Raw genomic sequence first — 15,957 nt, 5'->3', positions numbered from 1 at the left:
TGTTTTACAGGGAACAAGTTCCTCTGAAAAAAAAACTAAAAACTGGCAGAGCGACCCCTTCACATCAAGTAAACAAGAGGCAAACCGCGTCAAAGAGGGGAGGAGAGGCTGGGACACGACCTCACTGTGAACCCCATCGCCAGCACAGCTACCCACATTTGGGAGGAAACTCAGAACCTGGAGCTTCTCCCTGAGAACTGAAGGCTTTGTGGCCCGCATCAGGCATTCAGACTTTTCAGCTCCACACCTGAGAGACCAACCCCACAAATATCTGAAGTTCCAGGGCTTTGCGCCCACGAGACCTGCGGGCTGTGGGAACAGAGGAACGGCTCTTGGAAAAGCACCCAGACTTTATGTGAGAGAGACTCATCTGCTGATTTTAAAGCATTGGTCTGAGGGGCAGGGGCTGGGCTGCTCTCTGGGGGAGAGGCTGGAGGGCCCTATCTGCCCACTATCCCTCTGCCTCACTCCAGCCCGTGGGCTCCACCCGCATACCCTCCCTCTACTTCTCTCCAGAGCACCAGAACCTCCCGGACGGGAGCCTCTATGCACATCCGCTGCCCTGGTTTATACCTCTGGTGCACCGGCTTTTGAGGCTGTCACCCAGGGAATGGATACCCCTTGATGGCCTGACTCTGGTACCCAAAGGGAGGGGCTTGCAGTCCTAGGTCCCATGAATGGCAGGCTGCCATCCCCAGGGCACTGCATGGACAGCAGTCTCAAACACTCCCGCAGCCTCTCCAGAAGGCCTACTTCCCGGTCCCGGAGCTTCACCTTCAGGGGCAGCATTCAGATTTGGCACATCTGAGAATAGCGGGGCTGCTTTCTGGGGAGGTACCATCTCTTCACTCTCTGTCTGCCTGACTCCAGCTGCTAAGTCCCAGCAAGGGCCTTAAACGCTGGTCTAGATCCCCAGCTTTTGCAGATGCTGGCCAGGGGACACCTCCAGATTGCCAGCAAGACTTATGCTTGCTGTCCTGCAGGACTGTATATATTTGCATTCTTCAAAAGCTGCTGCTAGGGGCTTCCCTGGTGGTGCAGTGGTTGAGAGTCTGCCTGCCGATGCAGGGGACGCGGGTTCGTGCCCCGGTCCGGGAAGATCCCACATGGCGCAGAGCAGCTGGGCCCGTGAGCCATGGCCGCTGAGCCTGCGTGTCCGGAGCCTGTGCTCCGCAACGGGAGAGGCCACAACAGCGAGAGGCCTGCATACCACACACACACACACACACACACACACACACACACACACACACACACACAAATCTATGATTAATTTTCCATAGTATGCAGGTACTGTTACACAGTTAGCAATTTGTATCTTTCCTGTTAGTTATCTGTTTGCCCTTTTCGGATTAATAGCTCCAGACTTTCTTCTGAGGGTCTATTAGTGTTCCAGCAGGTAGACTCACCTCTCCATCCCCAGTTCGAGCTCCAGAAGTTGTGAGTGATTCAGGCTTGGTCCATCAGAGCCTTGGCTTCCTCTGGCCTCAGTGGTTGGTTGGAGAATGGATGTATCACCATCAAAGTTAATGAATGATAGCCAGATATTTGCTGAGGCTTCTGGAACTAAGAGAGATAATCCTTCCCCTCTGCAGAGTACCTGGAAACTGTCACTGAAGTTCTCTCCTCCATCTGGCTAATGTATGAGGCACATGAGAATGAGATCTGCACAGTGGGCAGCAAGACAGAAGAAACCAGCACATAGTAATTTTTCTTAAGTTCTGATCAAGACCTTCCTGAATTCAGTCCCACCTCTAGACTTTTTAGGTATGTGGAATAATTCATTTCATTTTGATTAACTCAATTTGGTTTGGGTATTCTGTCACTAACAACATTTAATTGGAGGAAACTGATTCAAAAATATCATTAGGAAAAGGTGGTGAGGAATTACTAATAATATCTTTCCCTCTGTTTCTGGGTTGATAAGAGAATAGTATTTCTTTTGTTAGAAAACCTGTGCATTTCTATGAACTTGTTCTCTGAATTAGAGAAACAAACTTTTTGCCTAGGTAAAAGAATCGGCAATTCTTTAAACAATTCAAAAAGTAGTAATAGGGTTGGAAATGCTTGTATGACTAGAATGGTTCCATCTGACACTGCTCATGTTTTTTGAAATCCAAGGGGCATTTCAAAGGTCAGACATGCAGGACTACATAATCAGAAATTCAAACTGACCTTCTGTCTTGGAAGAGTAAGAAGGGGGTTTTCCTCTCTCCACCCTCTGTTCTCTCTCCCTTGACAAACACCCTTCTTCTGGGCAGAGGCAGATTCGGGTCTTGGCTTCCATCACACGCTGAGAGTTTTTTGTTTATCTTAAGTGAGAAGTGGACAAAAGGAAACACAAAACAGATGAATGGGCAAAAGTATGAATAAACAACTTTCACAGCTGAGTAACAGATGGCTGCAGGACCTCAGTGACTACACAAATTGATTTGCGAGATTTCTGGAAGGGGACACTTGTTAATGTTTTTCTCAAGCAAAAGTTAAAGTGATAGAATAAAAATGGTCTCCTCTTGGTTACTTTCTGTAAAAAAATAACATGGAATTTCTATTATAATACCTCCAGCGAACTGTGCTGCATGTTCTTCGTTTGTTATAAAGAGTGAGTGGGCAGCTGGGGACGCCAAGGAGAATAAAATGACTCCCCACTCCCGTTCATTCTCCCCCCCCCCCACACCCACCCCCTTCCCCTGAAGAAGTTCTTAGGTGAATTGAGGAGAACGTCTTGCAAACACATGCATGACGATGCATGCTGGGAGAATCCATAGCGCGGGGATGGATCCCATGTTGCCAACAGTGAGAGACAGGCAAACATCAGGGCTTTAGAAGCAGACATAGTAGACTGCATCTTGAGTGGTTCTGCCTGACTTAGCTCTTCAGAGCTCCCACTTTTCCTGTACAACTAAAATAATAATACTTATACCTTTATTTGCTCAGCCAACATTTACTAAAAGCTGTCTCTGGTCTTCAGATGTGTGGAATAAAATAAGTGGGCAAAGGAAGCAGCACATCCTTTTGGTGGGAAGGTCTGACGGCTGTCACTTTCTCAGAGGACAATTCATTGGGGGTTTTTGGAAGGCAGCTGTGGTGGGAGCAAATACACCCTGGAGCCAGATTCCTGTGAATGTCCTAGCTCCGAGCTTACTGTGTGACCTCGGGCAAGTTACTCAGCTTCTCTGTGCCCCATGTGCCCACTTTGAAAAAGTAGGATACTAACAGTCTTATTGGGTTATATAATAATTAAATGAATTAATAATACATATAGAGACTTTCGTACAGGGTTTGGAACCTAGTAAACCCTAAAGAATAGTGAGTGTTATAATAAGATGAGACAACATGTAAAGTACAGAGTAGGGTTCCCAATTCCTAAATAAATGTCTAGTAAATATTTTGTTCCCTGCAGAATAACAAAGCACAGCACCTCATCTTTTTTTTTTAACTTGTTATTTTATATTGGAGTATAGATGATTAGCAATGTTGTGTTAGTTTCAGGTGTACAGCAAAGTGATTCAGTTAGACATACACATGTATTTATTCTTTTTCAAATTCTTTTCCCATTTAGGTTGTTACATAATATTGAGCGGAGTTCCCTGTGCTCTACAGTAGGTCCTTGTTGGTTATCCATTTTAAATATAGCAGTGTGTACATGTCAATCCCAAACTCCCTAACTATCCCTCCCCCTCCCCCTTCTCCCCTGGTAACCAGAAGTTCACTCTCTGAGTCTGTGAGTCTGTTTCTTCTTTGTAAATAAGTTTATTTGTATCATTTCTTTTTAGATTCCGCATATAAGTGATATCATATGATATTTGTCTTTCTCTGTCTGACTTACTTCACTCGGTATGACAATCTCTAGGTCCATCCATGTTGCTGCAAGTAGCACCTCATCTTATAACAGCTTATTATAGAGTATTTTTATTATTGAGATTTTTTTATTAGATAATAAGCTAAGTATCATAAGTTAAAAATATAAGATTGTCACACTTGAATTTGATAATTTTAACATAGAATGCTATAACCAGACTGGAAAATCTAACAGCCTCTTTATTTGGCTTCCATTTAATTAATTAACTGATCATTTAAATTAATTATTAATTTTCTTATTGGGCTAAGCCCATGAGTTTTGTCAACCCCAGCGTCCAGCACTTTCTTTCTGGATTTTGCAGCAGGGCAATCCAAGTCCCTCTGCTGCAGATTTAGGAAAGCAGCTGGCTGCCCTATTGGATGGGGCACTACGTGCAGTGACCCACAGAACGTGAAGTCAGCCAGCGCTCTCCACTTCTGAGACATCCTCGGCGATGGTTTGGAGCTGTGGACGTTGGCGCACGCTGGCTCCAGGACACCCATTTTGCTGGAGTAACCCATCTTGGAAGCTCTCTTTTTTCTCATGCGGGCTGCAGAGGTCTGTCCACCGGGGCCCCGGCACGACTTTTCACAAGATCCTCGTCACGCCGTGGGAGATGCCCTTCCTGCCGTTGCTCTGCTGTGGTCAGCACTGCTGGGGGCCTGGTCCGTCTCCAGAACTGAGGGAATTGCCAGTGTGCGGGGGACCAGGGAAGAGAGGCTTGCAGGCACTGCCTGTGTGGTTCTGTAACACCTGCACCACCAGCCCTGCCACCAGGAGCACAGAGATGCAGAGGAAGAAGCGCACACAGCCCCCGGCACTCCTTCAGTTTTTATGGCCCTGGACGGACCAGCAATATCCTTTTGATATTGCCGTTCTTCTTCTTCTGTTTTTAGTCCTTTTAAGGAGAGAGCTGTGTGGTCACTTGCTGCCTCTGCACCCTTTGCAAGGGCTTGGCATCACGGAACTGTGTTAGAGACAGGCCGGCCTTCTAGGTGCAACTCAGTGCAGTGAAATAGCACCTTCATGAGTGGCGCTTGACCGGAAGGAATCCAACATACAACCAGGATGGGGTTTGGGAGTGTGAATCCTTTTGCTAAAACCGCATAGAAACAGCAGTGCATCTGAAAGTGCATCCCCGCCCTGGCCTCTCCTGGACCCTCTGGGTGAGGCTCCCTCTGGGCCCCGACCTCTGTATCTAATGGTGACAATGAGAAGTAAGTGGATATCTACTGAGGGCTTCTGAGAAAGCTTCTTTCTGATAAAGGAGCAGGCCTGGGAAGCAAGCTTGTTATTATGTCCTCTTCCCCTTGCTTCTTGCCTTTGAATATGGTGATAGGACCAATCTTTGGAACTGTTGCAGCCATTCTGGGGCAATGCGGCAAATGACGTGAGAAAAAAAATTATGTAACCGTAGGTACTAGTTTGCCTAAGAGAGTCCCAGGTGAATCCTGCTGTCACAGCGTAATTATTGGTAACACCCCCTTTCACACTCAGAAGCGTCCTGAATTAGACAATAAATTTATGGTCAGTCTCGGAAGAAGCTTCAGATGCTCAAGCCGATAGAGAGGAAAGAATGACAGCATCAGTGTTGTGGAGCGGCTGGCCCAGCTCTGGATGGTTTATTCCTAAGGATTTTAAGTAAACAGCAAATGTCTCCTGTTAAAGCCTGGGTTAGTTCAGTTTTCTGTTACTTTCAGCTAAAAGCATTCTTTCCTGATATATTTATCTTCAACTCAGGGATTCCGGAGTATAGTTACAACTTGACTATTACTTTCAGACTAAAGCCTTTTAAAGTTCTGACGTTTTTGGCTAACTTCTTCTTATCTGTAATTCCTGAATTGGCGTGACAATTGCTGAAATATTGCACAGAAGGCTTATTTTGTGATATTTCCAATAGGAACCAGAAGTGGAAGTGTCAAAATTCTCACCACAAAGCTTGTTAGGAGGTGTTCCACCCAAGCTGGCAACCCCAGGAGGTTTGGAAAGTACAAATAAGAGGTATGAAAACACCTGCCTCAGCTCTTCTGATTTTCCAACTTCTGGGATTTCAATTTTTCCAAGTAGACAGTATGCTTCCCATAAATCTTTAAAGGTTTAAATAATAACCTTTTCCTTTATTTTGTTTTATATACAGACCAAATTGTCAAGGAGATGAGAATTACAATTCTGGAGGAAATTATAGTTTACTGTCTATTAAATCTGAAAAGAGTTTCAGAATATTTTTCTCTTTGGAACAAGTTAAGATGATCCACACACTAAAAGTAGTGAGAGGAAAGAAAGACAAGAAATTGGACCAGGAGAGAAAGTTTTAGCTCTCTAAGGAACACAGAGCACCTGAAAGGCATACGGGTACCGAAGCATGGCTTAAGGGCTTCTGTTAGATGTGACCGAGGGTTATGAACTGGGTCTACTTTAATGTTTTTCTGTAAGACAAAAATCTAAGATGGGGTTGTTCTAAAATCACTTATGACTATTAAATTGTATGTCTTTAAAAACTCCTTCTACAAAGGCTGGTTACTGGGGCGTTCTACATTGATTAGGGTTACACTACTTTTCATACACTAGCACAGTGATGTGGATAAATTGTTACAGCCACTCTGGGGGCATGAAGTTTAAGCAAACTAGGTACATATCCCTCAACCTAACAATACTTTTCTCCAGTTAATTGGGCTACTGGGAAGCAAACGCCTGAGTCCTTAGTTTATCACATTGAACACAATGTATCAATACAGCAACATGCTGGGGGTTGTCTGGGCACCTCAGGAATCCTTCCTAAGCAGAACAGTTCAGGCAGGAGCCACAGGGGCACCAAAATGCCCCTGGAGGAATTTGGCTGGAGTGCTGGTAACACTCACAATTATCTCACGCTTTTGTTACTGCTTTTCTCCTCTTGTAAACCTTAAGTGAGAAGAAGCTTTGCTTACTTAACATAACTTCTAATAAGAAGATATTTTACATTAAACCTATAAGCAATTTTCTTCCAAATCCAGCTATTAAGAAGAAAAAGATGAAAGGAAACTCTTAAGAAAAATTTCTTTCTGATAATTTGGAACTTAAGGAGAGTGAGGAAAATAAAGCTTCATGGTTACTGAAGAGGAGAGAGTAGATTCCCCCCACCCCCCAAATTCATAGACTATAGGAGAAAAAAAACCTAACGACTTTGAATTGTGAGCTTGGGGAGAATCTGTGACATCCACTTTCTGTACATTTGCTAAATAGAACATGAATGTTGGAATGATACAGATGCCAAAGGTTGATTTTTAAAGACAATATTGACGGTCATATTGTAACAGCGCTGACAGAGCAATTCTGTTTCCTGTGGAAACGCTGTCAGGCACCGGGAGGAAAGCTACAGACACGTGCACATTAATTCTCACCAATGACACTCAGTGGTACTAATATTTAAGTGGGTTTCCTGAAGTTTCTCTTCCAGGAAATGTTGGGCTGGCTTCATCCATTAACTCCTGCAAACACAGAGTTTGTAATACAGATTTTAAAGTTTCCAGACCTTAGCTTGGTCGCTAAACCCGCTTTTCTTTCTCTTGCCAAGAACTTAAACCTGTACCTTGAGGAATAAGTTGGGAACAGCTCAGGCTTGTGTGGCTTACCTTGCAGATGCCTTTTCTCCAAACTGCATTTACTTGTGCAGATAAAGCAGGTGTTAAGAATAAATCAAAACATCATAGAGAGGTTTACAATGAAAAGGCATTCTCGAAAGTATAATTATACTCGAAAGTATAATTATACTCGAAAGTATAATAATTATAGTTTTTCTGGTCATTATTTGTTAATGTCCGACACCACCACTAGACTGTTCTACCCAGGAGGGGATTGGATCGTTGTATTCAATCAACAATTGCGACGGCGTTTTCCTTCATGCCTAACCTAGGACTTGGCATATAATAGGCTGTCGATACATAACTCTTGACTGAAAACATTAGAGGGAACCTCAACAGTCTCACATAAGCGCAAGTCTACAAATGAGACGTTGAGTGTGTGGCACATCTAAGAAGATGAGATGAGTTGCAACAGAAACTTCACAAGAATCCAGAAGGGACCCCAGGCTGCATGACCTCCGGTTCAGTGCTCTTATTATCACAGTTAATTGAAATTCTTTTCTTAATAATCCCCAAGCAAGATTCTCTCGTGGCAACCAGATTAAAGATCTCTGTAGGGCCTGTCATCTCTTATTGAATGCATCAAGGTTACCCAAAGTTACCCACCAGTTTCGGATGTAGAAGCTAGAGAATGAAGGACAGCTCCTCCCTTAGAAGATGATGGGTGGGGACCATGTGTGGCCTTGGTACCACAAGCAAACAAACAAATAAATACACAGACGTGGAACAATGTATGTCAGTAGGTCATCAATCTCCTTAGTTACTTCTTTTCCCTTATAAAGGGGTGAATGGTGAGTGGAGAGAGAAGGAAAAAAAACGTTAACCTTAAACCTTCACTCACTATCCACTCCTACCCAGCAGTGGGGAAGCTTAGCCACTTCTTATAAAATTGTGGGGATGAGGGAATAAAGGGCGTCACAAAAACACTCCCCAGTTTTTGTTTTTATTACCCAAAGTACACATAGGTATCTCCTATTGTTACATTTCCAAATAAAACTTCAAGTCCAAGAAATGAAATTAATTCCCTTAAATTGTTGTGAAAACAAACTCAAGTCCAGAATTCTGCTCTCCTTGGTACCACCTATTGCTCTGTCCCAGTCGAAGGGATTTCAGGAAGATGCTAGTGTGGCCTGGATGCCCCCTGCTGCAGGTGCATCCTCAACTTTCTTCCCAAGGACTGGGGACGTGAGGCTTCTTTAACACCTACAAAGTTGATCTGTCCCTTGAATCAGAGGCCCCTTAAATTCTTTAATATTACCGTTGTCTTATGTATAAGTTTTTCTTATGAGTCAAATCCTTCTCTGAAAAATTTTTGTCCAGAATTATTCTTGTTCTCATGAAATTTTTACTGCATAGCCTATTTTCTTTTTATTTTTAGATGCCTTTTCTCTTTGGCTTTTTAAAAACACTGTCACAAAATAAGACAAAACTTGAGATGGAATTTGAAAGTTTTCTTTGAAATATTTTCCTCCGGCTTTCCTACTACTGAGGCTTGGCCTTTGTCAAAGGGAAGAATAAAAGGAGTAGTTTCTGGTCATTAGAAAGAGCTCCATCCAAAATCATAAATCATTTATATTTTATGTATTGATTTTCTTCATTCATTGAACAAATATTATCGAGAGACTTCTGTGTGCAAGAATGAAGTATTCTCAGCTCCCGTTCTTTGAGTCATATCCACCCCCATGGCTGCTTACTCTTCATCCATCAGACAATCTACATCTTCACACTTTCACCCCTTCTCCCTCAAAAGCTGTGCTTTTATCACCAGTGTTTCCAGTTTTCGGGGCTCCTCAGTAGATAACTTCCAATGTGCCTAAATGATGGAGAAAGTTTGACTTACTTGATGTGTACACAATGTTCCAATTGCTTGGAAGTCATTGGGTGACCTCTACTGCGTGCTTCTCGGGAGGTATGTAAATGATAGCTGCGAGAGGTGAAGAGATGGAAAACAAAAAAGCCCACAGTGACACACCAGGGTGTTATGAGGGGAGACAGGTTATGCCGGATGGACAAAGTTTGCTCATATATTTAACTTCTCTTGCCCCTGCCTGGAATGCTGTTACTTTCTTCACTTCTTGGCTATCTCCTGAATCTTTTCTTAAGCACTAACCCTTCCTGGAAGCCTTCCCTGTTTGTCCCCAAGTGGCTATTAAGTGATCATTCTCGCTGCTCTTTCTTTGGTCTCCCAGAGCACAAATCTCTCCGTGCATATATTTATTTTAGTATTTATCACACTGCATATTATTAACAATTTTCTCTGCCACTTCATCTTTTGAGGGTAAAGACTTTGTTCTGTTCTTTTCTGAACACTCCAGACCATTAAAAAAAAGTTCCTGAAATCTAGTGGCTTAAAAACATCTTTACTGAGTAAACACCAGGATTAAATTAAGGGAGACTTAAGAATTGCCATTAGGGTGCATTCTATGGCATGCTGGTTTAATCAACTATTGTGGGAGCACGTGCATTCCAAAGGTTATGGTCAATTCTACAAATTGCAGAGAATTTTCAAAGGAAGGAGGAGTCCCTCAAAAATCATTTGCTTGTGAGGGTTTTAAAAACTGGAAGGAAGCTTCTTACAAGGACTTTGAATGATCCAGAGGCTCTACCTCAAACTGCCTCTTGCTCACAATTAACTTGGTGGTATATCTCAAGAAGTGCCCGGGCTTCCCTGGCAGCGCAGCGGTTGGGAGTCCGCCTGCCAATGCAGGGGACGCGGGTTCGTGCCCCGGTCTGGGAAGATCCCACATGCCGCGGAGCGGCTGGGCCCGTGAGCCATGGCCGCTGAGCCTGCGCGTCCAGAGCCTGTGCTCCGCAGCGGGAGAGGCCACAGCAGTGAGAGGCCCGCGTACCGCAAAAACAACAAAAAAAGAAAAAGTGCCAAGGGGGCAACGGTAAAAAATTAATTTTGTCACTGGGCGAGTTCCTGGAAATTCTGGCAAGATAAGTTTATTAAATGAAATATTGTGCATTTTTAGTTGTATTGACCAGACAAATGGCTACGCAAGCTTGAAACGAAGATGCATACGCCTCATACATCTCCTTGAATTCTTTGAATTAGATGATAAAAATTTTGACAGTTTAAAAAGAGCACAACCTCTGTGGCCATGAAATGTGTTACAATTGGGTCAACACTCTTCTTATTTTCTAGGGTCAAAGCGAGCTGCCTTATCTTCTAACACGCCATTTCAGAAGGCATACACTTGTAAAGACTTCACTATGAGTTTCATAGCCTCATCTTAAAAGAGCTAGAGTCACTGAGAAATCTATCATATCTTGTGTACATTCTCTAGATATGTTCATAGCCCTTCCCTTAGCCCATGACAGCCACTCAGTATCCTATCCCTACCTCACTTCTCAAGTGATGTCCACACTACTACAACTTTCCTGGTTCTTTATGTATAATCACTTGCTTCTTTTTTTTCCTCACCTTTTAATTCAGTTACTACTTATTTTCTATTGCTTTCTTGTATAATGTGTTACTTTTTTTTTGTTGAGGGCATGTTGCCTATAGGCAGATTCTCATATATGTAGATCTTGCAAATATCTTTTACAGGGTAGATTAGTAACAAATATGGTTGAATGAATGAGAGATAGTTACAAGAACTCAAAAGTACACATCTTAATCACTTTTTTCCCAGGAGGCATAAGATTCAAAAACCGGAATTTTGAGTTAAAAATCGACTTGTCTAATGAGCTTAAATCAACTACTATCACCGCCACCACACCAGCACCAAGACATTCTTACCTTGCTTGTCTTATCCCCATCAGCACCATCGTTGTATTAGTCAAAAAAACAGAACCAATAGGATATATTCATATACACGTTAATAGTCTTGCTTTTGGACTCGAACTGAAACACTAGCTCTTCCTGGGTCTCAGTTGTCCTATTTCTCAGGCCTTTGCACTCAGAATGGAACGACATCATCAGGGTTCCTGGGTCTCCAGCTCTATATAAGATGGTGGAGCTCCAGTCTGAGTCCAAAGGCCCAAGAACCAGGAGAACTGACGATTTAATCAAGTTCTGAAAGCCAACAGGCGTGAGACCCAGGAAGAGCTCATTCATATTTCAGTTAAGTCAAAAGGCAGTCAGACAGGAGAAATTCTCTCTCACTTGGAGGAGAGTCAACCTTTCTATTCTATTCAGGCCTTCAACTGATTGGACGAGGCCCATCCTTGTTAGGGAGAGCAACCTACTTTACTCAGTCTACTGATTGAAATATTACTTTTATGGCAAAATACCCTCACAGAAACGCTCAGAACACTATTTAATCAAATATCTGGGCACTCCATGGACTAGCAAAGTTGACATGTAAAATCAATCATCACAATCATCATCATTACTTACTTAGTAGAAGATGTCATTTATTAAATGTCTGTGGAATACATTGTTGGACTCATCACTACCAATGAAGTCATGGACTCTTCAGTAAATAATAACCTAAAATGGCATCACCAACAAAATAATATTATTGTTTGGGAAAAAATAGATTTGAAGAAAAGAAGAATTCTGTGACAGGTGAGAGAATATGTTCATGAACTAAACGAGAAAATAAACTTGGCTAAATCTTGAAGAAAATGATGTCTGATTGAAAGAAATGTATTCACAATTAAATCCAAGTCTGATGAATATTAATTGCTTTCAAAAATCTTTATCGCAGAAAATATCTTACTCTGTATTAATTATGGTTACGTTTTTATCTAGAAGCATGTGGTGTAAAGCTTCATGCAAATTCCAATGCCACAAATGCAACACGATTAAAATAATAGTGGTTTAGGACTCTTCCTGCGGCGGAGCGGGCTTGAGGAGGTTACGCTCATGGGGGTGAGGCGTTTAGGGTGAGGTTAACACGGACTTCGGAGCCACATTGGCTGGGTTTGTACCCCCGCCCCAACATTTACGAGCTCTATGGCTTTGGGCAACTCAAGTAGCATGAATCTCTTCAGCACAGAGAAAAAGCTTCCCTGAAAACGCACTGCAGAGTGGCGGGGGGAACCCAGATTCCACGACGGCAGCAGCAGGGTTTGCGGCAAGAATCACGGTTTGCAGGCCGCCCTGGGCGGTCTCGTCTTCCTGTGGCTTGTAGACCCTCAGGCGTAGGAGCTGTTTCAAGCACACAACCTTGAGGGAGTAAGGTGTTCTTGAGATCACCTGCACCAAATCCATGACTGAACCCAGCGAAGACCTCAATATAAACGTTTAAGTTTCTGGCAGCTCATGCGGAGACCTACTCTTTCAGCCACCAGCTGCTGGAGACAGCCTCGTAGACAAGGTGCTCCCAAGTCATCCTGTTCTAGCTGAACAGCTATGGTAGACCCTCATAATCGGACGTCATAATGGAGACTGCCACATTCACTGCCGTGCGGCTGACAGGTCTCGATGCTCTGGCCGGGTGTCAGGCCTGAGCCTCTGAGGTGGGAGAGCCGAGTTCAGGACATTGGTCCACCAGAGACCTCCCGGCTCCATGTAATATCAAATGGCGAGAGCTCTCCCAGAGATCTCTGTCTCAACGCTAAGACCCATTTCCATTGAATGACCAGCTAGACCCAGTGCTGGACACCCTATACCAAACAACTAGCAAGACAGGAACACAACACCACCCATTAGCAAAGAGGCTGCCTAAATCATAATAAGTTTACAGACTCCCCAAAACACACCACCAGAGACTGTCCTGCCCACCAGAAAGACAAGATCCAGCCTCATCCACCAGAACACAGGCACCAGTCCCCTCCACCAGGAAGCCTACACAACCCACTGAACCAAACTTAGCCACTGGGGGCAGACACCAAAAACAATGGGAACTATGAACCTGCAGCCTGCAAAAAGGAGACCCCAAACACAGTAAGTTAAGCAAAATGAGAGGACAGAGAAACATGCAGCAGATGAAGGAGCAAGGTAAAAACCCACCAGACCTAACAAATGAAGAAGAAATAGGCGGTCTCCCTGAAAAAGAATTCAGAGTAATGATAGTAAAGATGATCCAAAATCTTGGGAAAAGAATGGAGAAAATATAAGAAAAGTTTAACAAGGACCTAGAAGAACTAAAGAGCAAACAAACAATGAGGAACAACACAATAAGTGAAATTAAAAATTCTCTACAAAGAATCAGTAGCAGAATAACTGAGGCAGAAAAACAGATAAGTGACCTGGAAGATAAAACAGTGGAAATAACTACCACAGAGCAGAATAAAGAAAAAAGAATGAAAAGAATTGAGGACAGTCTCAGAGACGTCTGGGACATTAAACGCACCAACATTCGAATTACAGGGGTTCCAGAAGAAGAAGAGAAAAAGAAAGGGACTGAGAAAATGTTTGAAGAGATTATATTTGAAAACTTCCCTAATATGGGAAAGGAAATAGCCACCCAAGTCCAGGAAGTGCAGAGGGTCCCATACAGGATAAAGCCAAGGAGAAACATGCCAAGACACATATTAACCAAACTATGAAAAATTAAATACAAAGAAAAAATATTAAAAGCAGCAAGGGAAAAGCAACAAATAACATACAAGGAAATCTCCAAGGTTAACAGCTTATCTTTCAGCAGAAACTCTGCAAGCCAGAAGGGAGTGGCAGGACACATTTAAAGTGATGAAAGGGAAAAACCTACAACCAAGATTACTCTACCCACCAAGGATCTCATTCAGATTTGATGGAGAAATTAAAACCTTTACAGACAAGCAAAAGCTAAGAGAATTCAGCACCACCAAGCCAGCTTTACAACAAATGCTAAAGGAACTTCTCTAGGCAGGAAACACAAGAGAAGGAAAAGACCTGCAATAACAAACCCAAAACAATTAAGAAAATGGTAATAGGAACATAAGGTGAGGTAATAGGATTACATTAAGGTAATCAATAATTACCTTAAATGTAAATGGATTAAATGCTCCAACCAAAAGACATAGACTGACTGAATGGATACAAAAACAAAACCCATATATATGCTGTCTACAAGAGACCCACTTCAGACCGAGGGACACATCCAGACTGAAAGTGAGGGGATGGAAAAAATATACCATGTAAAAGGAAATCAAAAGAAAGCTGGAATAGCAATTCTCATATCAGACAAAATAGACTTTAAAACAAAGGCTATTACAAGAGACAAAGAAGGACACTACATAATGATCAAGGTATTAAACCAAGAAGAGGATAAAACAATTGTAAATATTTATGCACCCAACATAGGAGCACCTCAATACAAAAGGCAAATGCTAACAGCCATAAAAGGGGAAATTGACAGTAACACAATAATAGTAGGGCACTTAACAGCCCACTTTCACCAATGGACAGATCATCCAAAATGAAAATAAATAAGGAGGACTTCCCTGGTGGCGCAGTGGTTAAGAGTCCACCTGCCAACGCAGGGAACACTGGTTTGAGCCCTGATCCAGGAAGATCCCACATGCCGTGGAGCAACTAAGCCTGTGCACCACAACTAGTGAGTCTGTGCTCCAGAGCCTGCGAACCACAACTACTGAGCCCATGTGCCACAACTACTGAAACCCATGCACCTAGAGCCCATGCTCTGCAACGAGAGAAGCCACCGCAGTGAGAAGCCCGTGCACTGTAATGAAGAGTAGCCCCCACTCACCGCAACTAGAGAAAGCCTGTGCGTACCAACGAAGACCCAGTGCAGCCAAAAAAGAAGAAAAAAATAAGGAAACACAAGCTTTAAATGACACATTAAACAAGATGGGCTTAACTGATATTTATAGGACATTCCATCCAAAAACAACAGAATACGCTTTCTTCTCAAGTGCTCATGGAACATTCTCCAGGATAGATCATATCTTGGGTCACAAATCAAGCCTTGGTAACTTTAAGAAAATTGAAATCATACCAAGTATCTTTTCCGACCACAACACTATGAGACTAGATATCAAGTACAGGAAAAAAACTGTAAAAAATACAAACACATGGAGGCTAAACAATACACTACTAAATAAACAAAGATCACTGAAGAAATCAAAGAGGAAATCAAAAAATACCTAGAACACAGGGAGGGGGAAGGGTAAGCTGGGATGAAGCGAGAGAGTGGCATGGATATATATTCACTACCAAATGTAAAATAGATCGCTAGTGGGAAGCAGCCACATAGCTCAGGGAGATCAGCTCGGTGCTTTGTGACCACCTAGAGGGGTGGGGTAGGGAGGGTGGGAGGGAGACGCAAGAGGGAGGAGATATGGGGATATATGTATACGTATAGCTGATTTACTTTGTTATAAAGCAGAAACTAAGACACCATTGTAAAGCAATTATACTCCAATAAAGATGTTAAAAAAAAATACCTAGAAACAAATGACAATGAAAACATGATGACCCAAAACCTATAGGATGCAGCAAAAGCAGTTATAAGGGGGAAGTTTATAGCAATACAATCCTACCTCAAGAAACAAGAAACATCTCAAATAAACAACCTAACCTTAAACCTAAAGCAATTAGAGAAAGAGGAGCAAAACAAATACCTGGGAAATTTTAGAAATGTCATGTATGCTCAGAGC

Source organism: Delphinus delphis, chromosome 17 (assembly GCF_949987515.2).
Source record: "Delphinus delphis chromosome 17, mDelDel1.2, whole genome shotgun sequence".
NCBI classification, from domain to species: domain Eukaryota; kingdom Metazoa; phylum Chordata; class Mammalia; order Artiodactyla; family Delphinidae; genus Delphinus; species Delphinus delphis.
This window is presented reverse-complemented; position numbering follows the sequence as displayed.